We start from the raw sequence: 20,016 nt of genomic DNA, 5'->3' as shown, positions 1-20,016 counted from the left end.
CAGGCCCACTGATGCACCCTCCACTGGAGCATGTTTGTAAATGTTTTCAAAGTCTTATTCTGTTCTGCAGTAGACCAAACTTTGCCAAACTCCTTCCACAATTTTGTATGCTGCAGCCAGGTCAGAAGCTGCAGTGCATCAGAAGCACTTGCAGTTACTTGGAAGATTGGACAGGTAATATCCAGACACAAGAAAAACTCAAAATGAATGCCATTGAGCATTACAAGATCACCCGGACTCTTCACATCTACTTCTTCTTACTGTTGGGCCATTTTCTTCCATCACCGAGTTTTTGAGAACCTCTCCGCTTGTTGAATGAACGTTACACACCTGAAGAAATTGTTTACATATCTCACAACAATGGAAACATGTTGAGTGTGTGAAACATCTGTGGTTTCATTCATTGCTATTTAAAAGATCTTGCTCTCTTGAATTTCTTTTTGGATGTCATGTTTCACTGGCATGGCCAGAGCTTTGATTAAAACATTTGAGTGAGAGAAGAGGTCTTGTTTGAGTTCCCTGCGTTTGCATCAAGGTATGGTTTAATTGCTTTTTTCTAAAGCCTTTCTCCACTTGTTTGCCCCTTTATTTTCCAGGTGTTGCGGCTTGTGTATTTTTCATCTTTTGAGAAAATACGGCAAATAGAACAAAAAATGGCATCAGCACTGGGAAACTACTCCAACAATGGATTTTTGTCTTACCATTGTTTTTTTAAATGACCGTGCATCTGAATTCTTTGGAAATTATGATTATACTGACTGGCAGGGACCAATATTAATGCAAATTTTGACACAAGCCTCATCATACTTTAGATTGAAGTTTAAGGTTATGAGCAGGATAGGTTGGGTGTTGCAGTTCAGGTAAATTTGAGAATGGCCCTTCTCAGGCTCCAACGTCCTCCTGAGCTGACCCCTGAGCTGCACCCTCCTCTGCATCTCCCTCATTCGATGCATGTGGATGAGTTGCTTCCTGCACTCTTTCTGCTTCAAGCTCTGCCACTGAATTTGAATCTCTGCTCTGCCCCTCATTCACCACTTCTGTCTCCTCCGTCTACTCATCTGATGAATCACTTTCCTCTGCTGAGAACAAGTAACAATTTGCGCAGCACCACCCTAAATTTCAGTACCATTGCAATGTGAACAGCTGGTATATGTATCCCTAATAGAATTGACAATTGAAAAGTTCATCATACCACTTTTGTATTATCAAATATATTAAATGCATTTCATAATAGAAATGATTGTTTCACCAAATTAGATACATAAATATATATATTTTTAATAATAAGTATTTATGAGCGTGTCAGATTGACTTTATTAGTCCTTGTTCCAACCTGTGGTGCTCCTAATAACCCAGCTGCTTAGGGATCCACTGCCTTTTGCTGCCTCCTGCAGGTCCTTATTCTCTCTTTATGTGGCATGTTTGCATTGCACCAAAATTAAATATCATGAATTACAAGATAACAAGATATCAAACCAGATAAACTATAACTGCATCCTGAGCTGATGCTCACATTTCTGTGTAGCAGTGGGCTAGTACGCTTTGAATCATAAAGGGATTTACAAAGGTATGAAGCATGTTTCAGATTATTTTCTTAAAACATAAGGATGTCCTTTATTAAGAAGTCAAAATGTCTAGACCACCAACCTGCACCTTAGACTACAAAGCTAATTTCCCAAAGAAGCAACATCTTTTTTTAAATGGGCTGGTGGTTCAGAGGCAGAAAGCCACTGGAAAACAAGAGAGTTGAGCTCTGGAGAAGTACAATTTTTTTGCCTCCTTAATTTCATTCTAGGATGCCAGGAATGACATGTATGTGTGAGAACTAATTTGGTACCCTGGACACCATCCAAGTCTTAGAATGTATCTCAATACAGAGGATACAGCAGATTAATCTCAAAAGCGGAGTAACCACAACATTTGTGTTAATTTTATTAGTAACGCTAAAATCTTAATTTTGACAGCCCTAAAACAATAAAAAACAAAACAAATTGTCATCCCATTCCCCGCGGGCCACAAAGGACATCTGGTGGAGATGGACCTCAATTTACCCTGGTCTGAGGGAAGATGAAGTAGGGAGCCTCTTCGTAACAGTCTACCTGCCTGCCTACTACTACTAGTAACTCCCTCGAGGAGTTGCTTGCGTAAACTAGCCTACTGCCGGAGACAGAGTGCACGTGAAACTGATTTGCCCATATGGCCTAGTAGGTCACTAAATAACAGCATTTACATGATTCAATATAACAATAAATGCTTTACCTTTGCAATTTCAAAAGGTTTCCCAGGTTAGCTGCTAGCTAGCTGGTATAGAAAATAAACCAAATGGTAGCCACTTTTACTGGTCAATTCAGTTTAAAATGATGCTTGTTAAAAAGCTTTTGCTGGCAACACTTCAAAATGACACTACAATACGAGATAAACTGTTTTATTTTTCAACAGCAGCTTAATGGTTTTGGAAACAGACTCTGATACCCTGCTTTTCACCATCGCTTAACACAACAATACGATGCTCTTGCAGGCAGGAAAATGTGAAAGGTCACATAGACAGCCTACGACGTCACCTACCGACAGCAGCTCAGGTAGACGAGGCAAACACCTTTACTTCTGTATTATTCCTTTTAAACAGTGTTTAGTCTCAAGTAATTTATTCACACGTTCCCTTTTAAAGGTGCTCTAAGCGATGTCACGCGTGTTTTAGGCTACAACATTTTTCTTCACATGCAGCACACATCTCCTCACTATCAGCGAGCTGCCTGTCCCCAGAACACACTGTAAAAAACACGGTCTCTGTAGACAGCCCAGGGTCTGCAAACTGCAAACCAAAAATCATGCACACACAGTGTTCCAGCGGTCCAGCCGATAACCGACAAGAAAGAATTGGGGGTTGGGGGGGGTTAGTGCACAGAAGCACAGAAGGGAGGGAACGGGATAAGGAGGAGGGAGGGGCGAGATAGTCTAGTTTTGTTTGAAAATACTTGTGATGTAACAGGAAGTAACGTCACAGAACATCGCCTAGAGCACCTTTTAATGTTCACGTGTAATTATACGAAGCATTGATAATTTAAATGGCCGCTCAACAGGGCACTTTGGACATTCGTAGGTGAAGGGGCAGGTGCGAAGGCCATTACCCCCCCCCAGCATGTGACAGAAGTGAAGGCAGGGTATTTCCTTTTCATAGTGGACAATCATCTCAGATCATGAAAGGAAGCAGGAGGTGGCACAGTCCCCTGGGAAACCTGCCTTCCTTCCCTTACTCATCAGGGCTGCACTGACAGACTGAACTCTTGTCAGTAGACAGACTTCAGGAATGTTATGTGGGGTTAGGAAATGTCCATGAAGCCAACATCTATCTTAATTAATCCATAGTAATTACACCACCGTCACACAACTACATTCCATATTCATAGCATCAGGTATAGTCTCTCATTTGAGTCACGGCACATTTCCTATTTTTAGCACTGCCTGTCAATTCTGTGTAAGCTTAGGCCTCCAAGTCTATTCTCCAAGCAAACAAACAAGCACAGTTCAAGCAATTAACCCGTTTCTGTTTTGATTTGCTTCCAGGGTAAGTTTTCCCCCCAAAATTGTGTTGACATGTGTAAATTTCACCTTCTGGATTAAATAATGAAACATGACAGGTCCCACCTGAGGGGTTACAATATCAAACAGACGCCCTGAGGGTAAAAAGAAAAATACATATAAATGAACACAAGTGACAGAAACATACACATTTTGATTGATCATCTGCATAGTTTGTCTCTTTCAGTGAGGGTGAACATATCCCCAGACCTAATATTAATGAGTTGAAATCACATTGTTCATGTAACCAACCACACAATTATCACCTAACACTGGAGGAGGCAGAAATTAGCAGTCCAACCTGTAACTGTCACTCGATTTCATTCATTTGATGAAAACCTTTATGTTTGCTATTTTTCATGTTGCATGGCGAGTGGAAAAACAATCATTTGTGTCTTTTAATGAATGAAGAGTTTTCATGGGAAGCAAATGTGTTTAGGTGAAAAAGGTGGAGGTGACAAATTACGCTGATAGTCACAACTGACGTATGCTTTGGTAGCATGTGCTGATTTATCATCATACAAATAATAGAGGTGTATTGAAATCAGGTTTGACTTATTGTCGCTTTGCCAGACAACCCACACGCTGCAGAGAGGAGGAGGCTCTGGCTACTCCACATGGAATTCTGGAATTGGAGAAAAACCTGCTCTGGTTTAATGGAATTTCTTTAACCCTTGTGTTGTCTTCACTTCCTGGATCTCAAATTGACCCGTGACTTATTTGGGGTTTTAAAAACAATTCTAAAAATAAAATTTTACTTCATAATCTATTAACAAATATTATTTCATGTCAATTTCAAAATATTGAGATGACATATATGTTTATGGAATGCACTCGGTCTTTACTAGAATACAATTCAAAATGGAAGTGTGAGTCGTTTTTGTCATAAGGTGATAATTCATGTTAAATACCACTATGGAAAAAACATAAGTGGTCGTAACCAGAATAATTTACTGAATTGAGTCAGGAATACATGTTTATCACAGAAAATAAGGTAAGGCCATTGATTTTCAGTTAGAAAAAAAATGCAACTTGTACCATTTTTCCTCTTGTAAAAATTTGAAATGGGTCAATTTGACCTGAATACCATATAATCGTATACCAATTACGATCGTCATGGGTGGCGCTGAGCTCCGCACGGAGCCGCTGCAAAATAGTCGTTCAAGCAAAAACTCGGATTGGACAGAAAGTCTAGCTAGCTGTCCCAAATTAGCATGCAGAGATCTGAAAGCAGTTAACCATAGTTCTTATAAATCCACTGAACATAAAATTCCAACTCAAACATTTGGAAACTTTTGAATGATGTAACGTTAATTCAAACAGAAAAGAAGAGGAATTAGCCTTCTGGGAGGGAAAAAGGGAAAAGAAAAAATGGATGATGAGAAAAGAAACCAAGACAGTGGTAAGTAGAGCAGATAATGAAGATTACGTTGTAACAGTAACTGTCTGAATGCTGTCATTCAGCCTTAACTAGTCTATGGGGGAGACACTTGAATATCTTCAGCTAGCTAGCATTACCTGGGAGGCCACAGGTATGCGTACTAGGTCCCCAGGGGACTGCAGCCTCGAGTGCATGGGAAAAAGGAGTAATGGTCAAGGTGTCATGGTCATGATAAGTCGTCCCTGTCTGCAACCCTTTTTCATAGGAAAAATATAATTTGGAGGTTTTCCTCAACATATCAAATATAACTGTAATATAGTAGGTTTGTACTGCATTTTCAGTTAAAAATAGCTACTTGATGATGATCATTTTATGTTCAAATAAACTATTAAAAGTAGAAAGTAGATGATCATGTATAATCTGCCTTTAGTCTTCTCAGACGGTGTAACTGGAAAGGCAAATATTGGTTTAATGTTTTATCGTGGTGAGGAAATTTAAAGAAAGCAGAAACTTAGGTGGTTTCTTTAAAACACATTTGCATCTAAAAATATATAAAAATTGCATATTGGCACAATTTACCTTAGAAAACAGCATTTCTAGATTGTTTTTGTCCATTCCGTGAGTCTCTAATAAAAGGTTTCTGTGGAAGAGCCTTCACAGCTGTTTACTGAGTACTATCAGGATATTTAGCCACGGTAAGGGGATGGCTCTTGGAAAGGCTTTAAACAAAAAAGGAAAGTAAAATATGATAGTGATAAAAATAATTTTTTATGTTCAGGAGCATCAGGTTTCCAATAAAAATGGACACTAGAAATAACAGAATATCTTTGTATGTTGCTACTGAGCCACTTCAGCAGAATAGTAGATGTAGATGAGGCCTTTAAATAAAAAAAAATGTGACAAAAAAAAAAAATATAGCCGACCTCAAAGAATTTCATGGCAGATATTATTATTTCCAAAGTAATTTTTTAAAAAGAATGTGCGTGCTGAATGGCTGGCCCTCTCTGGTAAGTAGAAGATAGTACCACAGGCACATGTGAAGGCTGAAGGACAGAAGCTCTCAGTACTGTCAACGTCGGCGCACAGGCAGGTCCTCTGGGACGATGAGCGAACGCAATCTCTCTCCTCACTGTCCTCTACCTCTGATCCCCTCCTCAGCCTACCCCACACTTTACTCGCCTTGCTTATTTCCTTTCCCTCTGTGTCGTATCCTCCTCACTCACTCCTATCGCTTTCTCTTACCTTTAGTTTTTTATTTTCCATAAGCTTTTTTTTTTCCCCTCTTATCTTCCTCCTTCTGTATCTCTTGTGTCTCCCCACCATGAGCTTTGTATTGTAGCTGTCAGGAAATGAGAAAGGCACTCAATTACTGTGATCATTAAAGCATTAATGTCAAGGTTGTGGTGTCTTCTGATGGCGAACAGGCAACAGCTTACAGAAAGTCTGCTTGGTAGCAAATCTTCTGCAACATGTCCCAACAAGACAGACACGGTTTGATATGGTTTCACTGATAACAAAGCCTTGAATGAAAACCATGGCGGACCTAATGATAAGAGCAGTATTAATGATGGACCTCGCTGGCCATGTTTACACAATGATAGTGGGATTTGGGCTTCTAACAGCAGCAACAGAACATATCAGATGAGAGAATGGCCTGGCATATAGACTCATTACAATGTAACCTTGTAAACCTGCCCCTTCTGTGAACATGGCAGAGCTTTTATATTTCTTAAACACACATGAAGCATTATCTGCTGATCACATGAGATGGTGTACAAAGAGCTGTTAATTCGGCACTATATATTGCAGTTATCATGGTAAACATGTAACTTTCAATTTAAGTTTAATGGTTTATAAATTTAGAGCTGAATTTGCAGTGGTTGAAGCTCAGTAGCGAGCAAATGAGACTTGTTTTCTGACGTTTGGCGTGTACTCCGGTATTGTTTTTAAATCTGTTACAGTCAATATTTTTATATTAACAATAGATCAAATGAATGCACCTCCCAGACCTCACAGACACTTGTGCTGGGTTCCATTTACCACGGAAAGTCAGAGGTCTGAATTGGAAATTACGTCAAATGTGAGTTGAACACGCTCCAATAACAAGTCAGAAAACCATGGTATTTAATGGGGTAGGGGAAGTTTAGCCAGGTTAGCAATTGTTAGTAAGTCACGTGATAACAAGTTATGCGTTATTTTGCACGCACAAACACCACAGCAACATGTTCACAGACAGAGGATTGACATTACTGTTAGTAAGACTGATTTACTAACACAAATAAGACAGAAGTCCTAAGAAACAGTATATTCATACAGCCTTCAGAACTGTCAAGGCTCAGTTCTCCTGACTTTTTAATTGGGAAATCCGACGTCGAGGGTCGTTCCTGTTTACATTTACCGACTGGGAACTCGTAAATTCCAACTTCCCAGTTTAACTGGAACGCACCATTATTAGCTGACTGCAGTTCCCCTCAGATCAACAGAGAGTTTCAGCATCTTTTGACTCACCATTTTTGTTTTCATCAACAGAAAGCAGCTGTTGTCAGCAAAACAACTCACACATCCTGCAATATTAGCTGGAAAGGTAATATGGTCATGATGATGGCGTTTACAGCTTTTTAATCTCCCAACGTAGCAAATAAATCTGTTAATTACAATTTAGAGTTTCATTTTATACTACTTTGCTAATCAACAAGGGAATTACATTACCTAGTACTACACTACATTTATATGACAGGTATGGTTATCATAGTTCAGAGTCAGATTTCCCATTGGAAACATGGTTGGCCTACAAACAGTTTTCTGTTTATCAGGTACATTGTGCTAAAATGAGTGTAGTCTAAAAGTTTTTTTCCTATTACAGTACATTTCCTACTTTTGACTATCTACTCCTTTGAGGATGTGATTCTATTTCTGTCAGTTGTATTTGGCACATCCTCACCAAAATACGGTGCACTGTGTGCTTACATGAGTTTATGTACCACCTGCCCTAACACAGATAATTTCTATTTCAGGAATAAAATGATCAGTCTCCATAGAAAGATATACATTGGCTTTCAGGTAACACTCTTAGTAACGTAGGCTCACTGTCAAATGTTTGGCCGATCACCAAGCTTCTATTCTATATAAGGAGAGCGTACCGGACACAGGTCTGCATATCTAATATCCTCATTGAGCCTCCCCTGGCTCTCTTTGGCTCTCGACCTGCTGTCAACGCCAAGCCTGCTTTTGCCACTCAGTTGTCTCGCAGGAAGCTGGATGAATACCATACATCCTGGTTGTTCTGATCTGTTTATCACATATTTTCCTTTTCGGAGAAATGTTAGTGTCTTTCTATGTTCTTATGATGGTGTTGCTTTCTTCTCTGTGTTGTTTTTGTTGTCTTTGTAATTCAATGTCATTGTGAATGAGCTGCCCCTCAATGATCTTTTTCAAATGAATGTAGTAATACCCTTAATCAGCCCAGTAAATGGCTATTCAAGTAACAAAGCTCTCAATTTGGTGTCTGAAAATATTGTGTTTCTTCCATACACGCTTCCATACAACTTATTTAAATAATTTGCAATAGTAATGTATGTTAACTGGCTACATTTTGTGCAAATGCAGCAGGAAGTGTAATTTTAATTCTGGTAAAATTCAATTTATTTTAATTTTCATTTCATAGTTTTTATTGATTCCCTGTGGGGAAATTGCAATTAACACTCTGACTTGATATACACACTCACATGCTCAGAATGTGAAGGGGGTCATAATGGATGGGCATACAAAGTGCTTGACTTCTACTTTACAATGGGAATCTTGACATATAAGCATTCATTGGGGTGTGGCAGCTTGTTGACAAGGTCTCAACAAAGCTTGGAAATTGTTAGTGAAAGAGACCGCTTTCACCAACAAGCAAACTCCCCAGCTTTTTTATAATTCAAATATCTTTACACGGGTGAAACCTTCAAATCATTGGTTGTAGGTTCACTGATGTAGTTCTGTTGTCCAACAATACCAATAGGCTTCATTCCTTTAAATGCCCATGACATTTGCCAACAACAAGAGCATGAACCAACTAAACGCATGTTCTTCCCCACACTATGACTTCTGAAGTAATGATTACATTATAGTGACAAATTAAAAAAACACCCTTAATATTACACGGATAACTCACCCAGAACTGCTGCCAAAACCCTGCTTGGAACAAGGGCAAAACATGTCATTACACACTCGTTCCCTCATATAATAGATCGCTTCATACTTGCACTGCCTATCTGGGCCCTTTGCTCCAGCTGGGCTTGCAGATGGAAGGACTTTCTCCTTCCCTTCCCTCCTCTCACAGAGTGGTTAATGAGGTTTTGTAACATTAATATGAGTTCCCCCAGCCTTCCTAGGGTCTTATGACCTCATAAGGGGCAACATTTCATCATATTTCACGGTTACCTTCTTTTTTATCTGCTTTGCCCACCCAGATAATTTGGCCCACCCATGAGAGAGAAACATTAAGGCTTTGAAACAAGCAAAGTGGCAGTTAGTCAAGGCCACACCACCAGCCTCCACCTTGCCCCCCCCCCCCTCTCTGCTCCTCAAAAGCTACAGACATAAAAATGGCTTATACTTAGGAAAGCTCTTTGTGGGACTGGCTCTAGTCGCTCTAATTCTGAACCAAGGCTGAATTTTGGGAAAGAGACTTCAGATATGCTATAAGGGGACCACTAAGGTCTGTGTAAAAGCATCCAAAGAGCATCATGTCATGGGACCTTTAGGGAATTACCCTCCCCCATTTTCTATTTTTTAAAATCAGGCTCAAAGCGTTGCTTACATAATTGGTACTATCATCATTCCTCTCTTCAGCACACCATGACCTTGCTTTCCTCACCTCAACCAACCAAGGCCGTACCTTTGCTTCAACACCCCTCACCCCACCACCCTATGGAAATGAAACATTGAGACTGAAACGAAACTGCTGGCTTACAGTGACTCACTCTTGGCTAGTTTTTATGCATGTTCCCTCTCTACCTCTTTTGCCCTGTGCATCTCATGCCCTTGTCTGCAGCATTCCTAAATTGATGCATTTCACATTCTTCCTGATTTCCCTCCAGCCTCTAGGGAAGAACACAGCCTCAGCTCTGTGCTGCCTTCAGCCCTACTCAAGGCTGCACTACACATCTTGTGGGTGTGTTGCTCCTCTATCCTTGTACAAACCTTTGACCACCTGGATGCATTTCCTCCATGTCCGAGCTCCCTAAAGACATCTTATCTCCACAGCAAGGGCTGCAGAGTTACTACTGATGCGCCATCATAGCATTAAAAACCCATCTTTTCACACATAAGCCATTCTTAGCCAAACATCATTTACTAACTACAGAAATTTGGATTCCTTATTTCCTTACAAAATATCATTCCATCATACACTTACCAACTTTTTAGCACAGTACATTGGTCAGAAATGAAAAAGCATAGTTATAGGCTTTAGTACATGCTAAAATTGTCCTTTTGCAACCTGTTCTGGATAAGAGTATCAATATATTGCTGTCACTGTATTGTATTTTCTATTGATTAACAAACACCATGGAGACAAATTGGCTTAATCCCTTTCTGACTGATCACCAGCATAAACATAATTAAAACAACATTCTTTATTTGGTTAATGTGAAATAATATAGATATCACTCTCAAATGTGAAATATATATTCAAATATTAAGAGAGAAATTCTTGTTGGAGCAGTGATCTTTTCTCATTTTTTTTAGCAATGTTATTTGGAAAAATGAAACAAAATAAACAGCAATTAATGGGGCCTGAATGGAAACATGCATGAGAGATGTGAGGCAATGATTCCTGCTTTGAAGATAGGCTTCTAACAACCCTCAGCTCCTTAGATGTATAATAGAGTAATAAAACAGGCACTCTGCTTGAGGCACTCAAGCAGGTGTACTGTATTTCATTACCATTCCCCCTGGGCTAATCAGTACGCCCTCAGGAATGATTTCCCCATGTTTACCCAAAGAGTGCAAAATAATACTGACGTATACTGTGATAAAGAGGGTCAAAAATTGAGATTATCTGGGAATTTGATTGTCATGGCTCTGTTTTATTTTGTGAATTCTTCAACCATTCTTTTTAATGTAATTTTAAAGGCAATGTTTCATCCCTCTTGGTAATTCCATGTTGTGGCTGTATTCTCATTTTAAGCCATTTCTTGGTCTGTGTGTTTTCTCTAGTATTGAGAGAAATACTGAGAGATTTTTACTAGCCCAAAATCAATAAGACAATTTGGGTACAAAGTGTACATTCCTATTGTGCTAAACAATTTGATTACAAATAGGCCAGCTGATGTTGGTGCCACCTCTCAGGGGATGTTATAGACTTTCAAACTTGTACTGACTGGCCTAAAGGGTGCTGTTTCATTGACTCAACCATGTGACTTGTGTGAATGATTCATCTCTCAACTGCAATCTGGCCCAGGTCTTAAATTACCACCTGTCAATGCAGTGCAATCTTGTTTTTACCTCCCCTGTGTTATCATCAGAAGAAATACTGTTGCATGGCACAAACAACATGTATCTGTACATTACTTCAAATTGCTTCAGATGTATTTTCCTGAAAAACAACATGCAATGTTTGGTTATATTTACAACACTCAAATTTCCAATTGGTGTTTGCAAGAATTATCAATGATTTGGTTCATAATTGCATGTGTACCTTTTGTCAACGTTTTACATTTCCACAGATAGTCTCCATTAGTAACTCTGTGAAGTGCAGCTATAATTTAAGTTACATTGATACACACCCTGTATTTAGTGTTGTGCATGCTTTCCCTCCTAAAAAGATTGCTTTATAGCTGCACTATTCAATAGTTTTCTATTATTAATAATGGGTCAAATGACATGGGAGTTTTTGTATGATAATGGATGGAGAAATATTACCTGCCTCAGCTGTGTCACCCAGTGAAGCGTTTTAGCGTCTTTTAGCTCATTGTTTTAGTTTTTTGGCTTAAGTACTTCTTGTTTTTGGAGTTTTTAGCAAAACAACTCTGAAATGAGCACTGTAAGCTCAGCAGGTACAGCAGAAAAAGTTCGCCAGCTACTGTAGCTGTTAGAGCATGGAGTAGATGTTAATCTGTAATTAGTGCAGACCAAAACACAGCTAAAAGGAAGGTAATGGACTTACATATAAATAGGAAAGTGTTTACATGTGCTTGCGACTTACAATGACTTACAAAGATACACAACAGCTACAAGTGTGTGCACTATACAGGATTATACTTCAATAGGAATTGATAGGTCAAACAGCAAACAGCCACCCACAAATAGTCTATAAACAAAGCATCAACCTGTCTTTGAGATTTCACATGAACAACGGTTAGATTTACTCAGGCGACCGAAAAATATTCAATTAGGCCTAAGTGATGCACCCCAAGCGTCCATTCTTAACAAACAGCCATGCATATCGGCCACTAACATCTTCAGTCAGAGAAGACAGGGAGGTGTGCTGACAGGGCTCGCAACAGTTGAATCAGATGTGCTATTAACATCATTGCTACATCATTTCTTAGTAAAACCAAAATGAATTACACTGCCTTTGTTTTCTTTTTGCCATGGCTGTATGAGGCTAATGCAGAATAGATTTCAAAGGATAATCGTGCCGATTAATGGCCGCCACCGCAGCACGCCCACCCCTTGACCCCACCCTTCATGACAAGAATAGCATGTATTGTTATCTTTATTGAAGTGAATTAGGTTTAAATCGCCTTCATTCATGAATCAATGATAGTTTTGCAATATTACACATAATAATCCACGATATCACATTACACAAAACTGAAATTGGACGTCAAAATGACACATTATCAATACTTTTAGAGACCCTACCAAAATTTCACAAATCACTTTTTTAGAGGAGCCAAGCTCCCCCTTGCTCCCCCCTAGATCCAACCATACTATTTAGTCGCAATGACATTCCGATGCCATTGCTTTAGATCCTTGAGATGTGGATCAGTGAGTCAATGTCACGCTCACTGCTGGCAAACAGCTTGATGTCATCCATGTAGAGGATGTGGCTGATGGTACTCCACTTTGGAACCTGTATCCGTAGCAACTCTTATTGATGATCTGACTGAGGGAGTTCAGTCCTATGCAGAACAGGAACGGGGACAGAGAATCTCCGTGGTATATGCTGCACTTTATGTTGACTAGGGACGTCTTTCTTCGGGGGAAAAACAGCTACAAGCTAAGATCAAGGCAACGCATGTGAATTCAGTCAGCTGTCAGAGGTACAGAAAAATGTGATGACAACCTGATGAGAAATAAGCTACTGGAACAGGACATTCATGGACATTCAAGGGGTTACATGAAGTGGATGTGGGACCAGTGGATACTTAGAAGCCCAACATCCAAGCTAACCAAGAAAAAACTACTTCGCAAACTGATATCACAACTAGATGCACCTTTACAAATATCACACTAACCTAAATAACCATGCACTTTGACCTTTGATTTTAGGTCTTGTACATCATGTAATACATCACTTATAGAGCTTGAGCTGGCTTTTGCTTTACAGATTATGAAAGACAAAGTTGTTCTGAAGCACAGGTACTCTGTTTAGAATACTGTTTAAATGAATAAAGACTTTTTGAACTGTGTTAGGTAATGCTGTCATTAACAATGCTAGGGTGATTGACTGGCACCTTCTTTCACAAAATATGCCCTCTTTGCAGTTAGTCATGTTAGTAAAATTGCCACATTTTAATTCATCTTCCCACATTAGATTTTTCCATGTGTATTTATCCATGATGTCATTACTTGTTTACAATTTATGAACGTGTTCTAGGGTGCTTATATGAAGCAGGGCCCTTCACACTGAGCTAATGTGGGAAGAGGTGGTTTCCTCCATGATGAACTGCTTCAAAACTGATCCCATTATTTCCAGGCCTGTGCCTGGCAGCGGCTGTAAAAGACATAAAGTCTTGGTGCTTAATCCTGTTAGTGCTGCAAACCTGACACTGCTTATTGGCTCCGTGGTAGTGTGTGAACATTCAGGCCCTAAGTGTTTGCCCTCCAAATATACTGTATGGAATTAAATTATTGATACTTTACATCCATTACACTGATATGGCATGTTAGCTGTAAGAGGAACAAAACATGGGTTGAGAAACAAAGTTTCAGCACTTGTTTGGTTCTATTAGGTATTACTGTATAAAACAATCATAGCCATGTAAAATAGTTAATGAATGAAGCAAAAATTAAGGACACATTCCTGAATGTCATAATCATTGGGGAAGCAGGGAATGTTTTAGCATATCTATTCTAGTTCTCCTTGATAGAGGGCTGGTGCTGATATCAAACAGAGTAAAGTTACTCTGCAGGTGAAGATGGATTAGCTTGTCAGCCTGGGGGATCAGAAGTAGTTGTGGTTTGGCAGGTCTCTGTCAGGACTGGGATCAGGGGACTACGCCTAGAGGAGGGACACCAATGGTTTAGGTGGTAGCAGAGTGGAAATAGGACATAGTAGTCATATTCACTGTGGCGTAGAGACCACACACTATGAATGCTGAAATGGCTTTTTGTGTGATGTGGTAGCTTGAAAGACAAAGCCAAGGTCAATCAGCATTTACTTTCAAACTACATTAGGGTCCTGTAAAATAGGATTGTCACTGTTACTGTACAAACTTGCTCTGAACTTTAAAAAAAAAGTTTGGTATATTAATTGAAATAGAATGGGAAGAGATTGTTTGGTTAGAGGCAACAGGAGATCCTTGACCAGAAGTTTTAAAGCCACACACTCTGATACAGAAAATCACAACATCGCACTTCAAAATAAGTTTCCTATTGCAAAAGATAATGGACCAATTTGCATAGTAATGGATATATTTGGAACGGTAAGTGAGGAGTTAGACAAAGCTGAAATAGGCTGTCATGGTTTCGTAATTGTGCTGGGGATAGCATACAATTGCTTCACATGGAAATATGAATATAGCATTCAAGAACAGGGGACTCTCAAAGACAAAAGGGCCTTGTATGAGAATATTGACTTTTGGATATATCAAGGTTGTGAGACCTGAATATTATCATGCTTGCTTGTCTTTAAAACTCTTATGTCTGCTAACACAAAAATCACACTGTTTTGGATCATGACTCCAATTCCAAGAACTATCTTTAAATTTTAAGGGTGATACGTTTTCAAATCTAATCTAGTCATACAATTGATCTGTATGTTTTATGCTTTACAGTATATGTTGTAAGTATATATAAGTATTTTGGTTTATCTGGGACTTTTATTGTTTTGAATGTGTTCAGAAATTGGGAAATAATTTCTAAAATATAATTTTTTTATAATGTGTTCATTGATAGGACTATTCATAAATGACATAACTAACAATGCAGTTATGAGATAACTGTTGTTGTGACTTAGCGATTTATAAAATTGAAATTGAGTTAATACATATAAGGCTAAGCAATAGACACATACATTGCGTAACTGCAACATTGTTTGTATTTATGTGTCTCAAATACACATTCATGTACTACATACTAATATTTAAGAAGTAAAAGTCAAAACCAAAAGTGTGGGTTAATTAAATGATATAAAAAGTAAACCCATTGCTCAGCTGTGGAAGGTTAAATTGGTATGTGTGAGTCTGTTCAAGCAGAGAGTTTTCATGCTTAATCTGCTATCAACTCATCAGTGGGCACTTGGGTAAAAATCTTGATGCATATACTCACACCACAGACAACAGAAGAGTAATCTAATCTTTTAATAATGTTACATTTCAAGAAGGAAATTGGTAGCTTGAATACAAAAATGTGTGTGAAAACCCTACCCTCTGACAAACACACACTATATATATATATACAGTTAGGTTTGGAAATATTTGCACAGTGACACAATTTTCCATTTTCATAATTTTGGCCCTGTGCGCTAGCACAATGGATTTCAAACGAAATCATCGAGGTGAAATTGGAGTGCAGACTGTCAGCGTTAATTTGAAGGTATTTACATGGAAAACAATATAAGACCAAAACTAAACTACTATATGGCAATATGGCAGATGAGATTCATTCAGTTCCACATTTAGTTTTAAACGACTGCCTATCAACATTCAAGACAGAGTGACACGTACATTTATTTTCTATTCACCGTGTCTTGGGGTCCTATATCTACGCTTTGTATACTTGTGTCACAGGTTCCGTGTGAAAACAAGAGTTGCATTTCATACCTTTGATAGACAAACTGAATTCCAAAAGTTTGGGGGCACACACTGACGGTACTGCACAGGGCTGATTGGGATTATAGTTGTGAGTGTGTTGCTGTCTGTTTTCACTGATGTGCTGGACACATTATCATTACTGTGTCATCTGAATGAATTGGTTGACTGAAAGTTACAACTGTGATGTGCAGCTCTAGAAACAAATGGTGCATTGTGCCAAACACTAACATCTGAAAAATAACCCAACTGCAGTTTCTCTTGCTAGTTGGACTATTTTTCTAAAGGTCTAAATTCAGACCTGTACAATAGTGTGTCTATACCATATTTTCATTTCCAGTGTTGGGCAAGTTACTTTTAAAAAGTAATGTGTTACAGTTACTTGTTACTTCTTCCAAAAAGTAACTATATTAGTTACTCAGTTACAAATTATAAAAATAACTATTGCATTACTTTCAAGTTTTAAACTCTCTCTTAACCCTCACTCTTACCCTCTTTAACGGAACTTAAAATACGTGTGAATGTTCAATTCTTTTATGATGAATTTGAATATTATAATTAAATTGACAATTAATATAATACGTTATTAACCCTTGTGTTGTCTTACTGCCGACTGTGCAGCGTGTTGTCCCCCTGGGTCAAAAATAAACACTTTCTTTGACGTATTTAGTGATTTTCATTCGATGTTTTGGAGCTTCTTTTTTTCCTACCGCTAAAATAAACACCACCCACACCAACTTATTGCCACTAGTTTTACACTTATTTTTGGAATCCATGATCAATAAAACTCATTTATTTGAAATTATGCCTACATTTTCAGTTTTAAAATGTTTAACTATGAATTATTTTGACTCGTTAACATCAGAGGAATGAATGGATAATCACACTGTCAACATTTTGTCACTGTTTTGAAACGTTTTCTATTTATTTTCTCACAAATGCTTTAAAGTTTAATTGAACGCCCACAATTGCACTGATTATTAGATACCTTGCAAAGATCGTTTTTATGGAAATGTCCATGTTATTTTTTGGCCAAGTTGGTTGAAAGTAATCCATATTTCTGTCATAAAAAAACATTGAAAATAGGTCAAATTTGAATATATCTGGCAACCCGGTCTGGCTGTCAAACTAACACACAGGCCAAAACACAAACCACATGTTTCATATATATCTGATGCAAATTTTGAATTTATTACAGTAAAAACATTACATATTGGACCTGATTGTCTTTGTTTCATGTTTACACTTTAAGTACATTTGTTAAATTGCTGATTTGCAATGTCAATTTTGTTCGTAAAGCAACTTTCATTAAATGTGAACTCATTGTGCTTTACCTTAAAAAACAATGAAAAATAAGCAAAGAATATAGGTTTAAATATTAAAACAAAGCATAAACAACAAAGTAATCATTAACCAAACGCCTGAGAAAATAGAACAGTTTTGAGTTTTGCTTATGCATATGTGTCTAACTATGTTGCTAAGTCAAAACCTGTTTTATCATGAAAGAGTCCTTTTCCCTGTAGGTTTTTACTTACTTTAACATATTGATATAAAATCACACAACCTTTCACTGGAAAACACGTGTCACTCATGTGCCTTGACTCACATTTCAACGGTTCACTGGAAGTGTTAGGTGCAGCGTTTTTTTGTGTTTTACAAGCATACTAAACACATGTTAGCACCACATATGTGATTAATGTCAGTCACAGTATATTTTCTGTATTTTTGAAAACCATAGCATTAGTTCTCTTGCTTCCTTGGAGTAGAAGTGACATGAAAAACACAAGTTAGATTGGTTACTTGTTTCTTGTCAATCATCGATCAGTGCCTAAAGATAGAGAAGAGAAAAGAGCCGTGAGTGAGATCTATACTATCTACACTGGCACGATGGCTATAATGGCTGTGGATTGTCTCAGTGCGACAGAGCTGTAGCACAGCACAGCCACATCCCGGGGCCACTGGAGGTTAGCCTTAATACCGGCTTTCAAATTAGCAATGTCCGGTTTCAGTTGTGTTTTAGAAGTATTTACATCAAACTGTAAGAGTTGACATGATGAATGATGGCATAGTAATGACCATAACTGTAAGGAAATTTAACTTAAGGTCCAGTCACTAAAATGGGTGTAGATTTTTTTTACAGAACATAATGTACCATTTGTTAAATGTTAGTTTAAAAATGCGTAATTGATCGAAATCACATGTTGATTAAATAATCACATTTACATTTTTACCACACTTAATTCTGTGGCAATTGGTAAACCGTTGACAACATGGTTGAGATTGTTTATTTGGGTAAAATGTTGTAACTGTACAGTATACATTTTACGTTATGTAATGTGACACATGTAATGCAGATTTTCAGTATTATTGGATTGCTGCTGTTGCTCATTGCAGAGATATGAGGTAGATGCTTGGCACAGCATTGTCATACTAACTGTTTAGATAATCAAGTTAAAATATCAACATCAGAACAAATATAAAGATAAGCAATCCTAAACCAGTGTCAGTTTTGCCAGAATGTTTCCTTTTTGCATCAATTGACCAGTGTGGGCTGTCAGGGTCATCAGGGCCTTCACTGCTGGCCCTGTCGAAATCAAAAATATAGTTTTTTGCAATTAAATTACTGTGTGTTGAAAAATCGATTACTTTTTCAGTACGTTACAATCATATTTTCCAGAAAGAATATGGTCGCTAGATTTTCCATGTCATCTAAACGCATCGCAGCTCCGTGGCCACTAGTAAGATTGCTAGCCCTTCATTGAAGCTGCCATTTCCCATTTGATTATAACTTTGAGTGACGTGTGTATCAGCCAATCAAATTTTGATGTGTAGTGACAGAACGCCCTAGGGGCCCAATGTTGTTTCGACGCTAGCCCCCGCTGATGTCATCAAAGCTTGAACCTTTTTGCCGGTTGTGAGTGAACCAGAGTGAGCCAGCTACATTAGGGTGACCAGATGTCCCCGGTTTCCGGAAACAGTCCCCGATTTTGGCGACCTATCCCCGGCTGGATCTGTCCCCAGAAATGTCCCCGGTTTTCACTGTGACTGACAGACCCGAAGTTGGAATGAAAGAAAGAAAATACTAACAAAACGTTGCCGATAGTCACACACCCTACACACGCAGGCTCCAGACCGCCAGAGCCAGTGGTGCTCAGAGATGTTTTAGTGTGTTACGATTCTAAAATCACTGATTATTTACGTGGATTCTGGTGGGTTTAGCGAACGCAATTTTGCGGACTTTTATGTTTTAAAAAGGATCTTAATCTTTAACAGAAACGTCGACCTCCTTAGAAATCCTTTCCATAATGTTGTCAGACACTTAGAATATTAATCCGAGTCTGTTAGCAGCAAAACGAGCACTTTTATGAACGTAAATACAAGCTGGACAATTATCCTATTAACTCACGCTGCAGCTTTTTTCTCTGCTGCCGACTGCAGCGATCTTGTTTAATACTGCGTCAATGTCAAAGGAAAATATGTCCTCAATAGTTTTTACTGTATCCGATACTCAAGGAGCTGTTGCAGAAACAAGCCTTAAGTAATAAATCAAAAGCTGTCAGTGGTTCAGTACATTAAAACATTATGAAATATTGAGACTTTCTACCTTGAAATATTAAGACTTTCTATCTTGAAATATTAGGACTATAAGGACTTTCTATCTTGAAATATTAGGACTTTCTATCTTGAAATACTAGGAGTATTAGGATTTTCTATTTTGAAAAATGTAGACTTTCTATCTTGAAATATTAGGACTTTTTATCTTAAAATATTAGGACTTTCTATCTTGAAACATTCCCTTCTGAGGTGTGGTGGAGTAGGAAGTAGAAACAGGGGTGGGTCTAAGATCAGACCTTGGGGGGGGGGGGGGGG

At 38.4% G+C, this 20,016-nt stretch overlaps 2 long non-coding RNA genes across 2 annotated transcripts in view; both read left to right on the top strand.

The window, feature by feature from the left end:
- LOC117949097 overlaps window positions 1–12,308 on the top strand; it is a 15,407-nt gene extending 3,099 nt beyond the window's left edge. Inside the window, exons 2-3 of the long non-coding RNA XR_004657621.1 lie at window positions 7,179–7,184; window positions 12,217–12,308. This is a non-coding gene — a long non-coding RNA (uncharacterized LOC117949097). The remainder of the gene's footprint in view (window positions 1–7,178; window positions 7,185–12,216) is intronic.
- A 332-nt stretch (window positions 12,309–12,640) lies between these two features.
- LOC117949096 overlaps window positions 12,641–20,016 on the top strand; it is a 13,064-nt gene continuing 5,688 nt past the window's right edge. The window contains exons 1-2 of the long non-coding RNA XR_004657620.1: window positions 12,641–12,775; window positions 13,710–13,721. This is a non-coding gene — a long non-coding RNA (uncharacterized LOC117949096). The remainder of the gene's footprint in view (window positions 12,776–13,709; window positions 13,722–20,016) is intronic.

The sequence above is a fragment of the Etheostoma cragini genome, chromosome 8 (assembly GCF_013103735.1).
Source record: "Etheostoma cragini isolate CJK2018 chromosome 8, CSU_Ecrag_1.0, whole genome shotgun sequence".
In the NCBI taxonomy this organism is placed as follows: Eukaryota; Metazoa; Chordata; class Actinopteri; order Perciformes; family Percidae; genus Etheostoma; species Etheostoma cragini.
The sequence above is the reverse complement of the archived record's forward strand: the minus strand, read 5'-3'. Positions and strand labels throughout refer to the sequence as shown.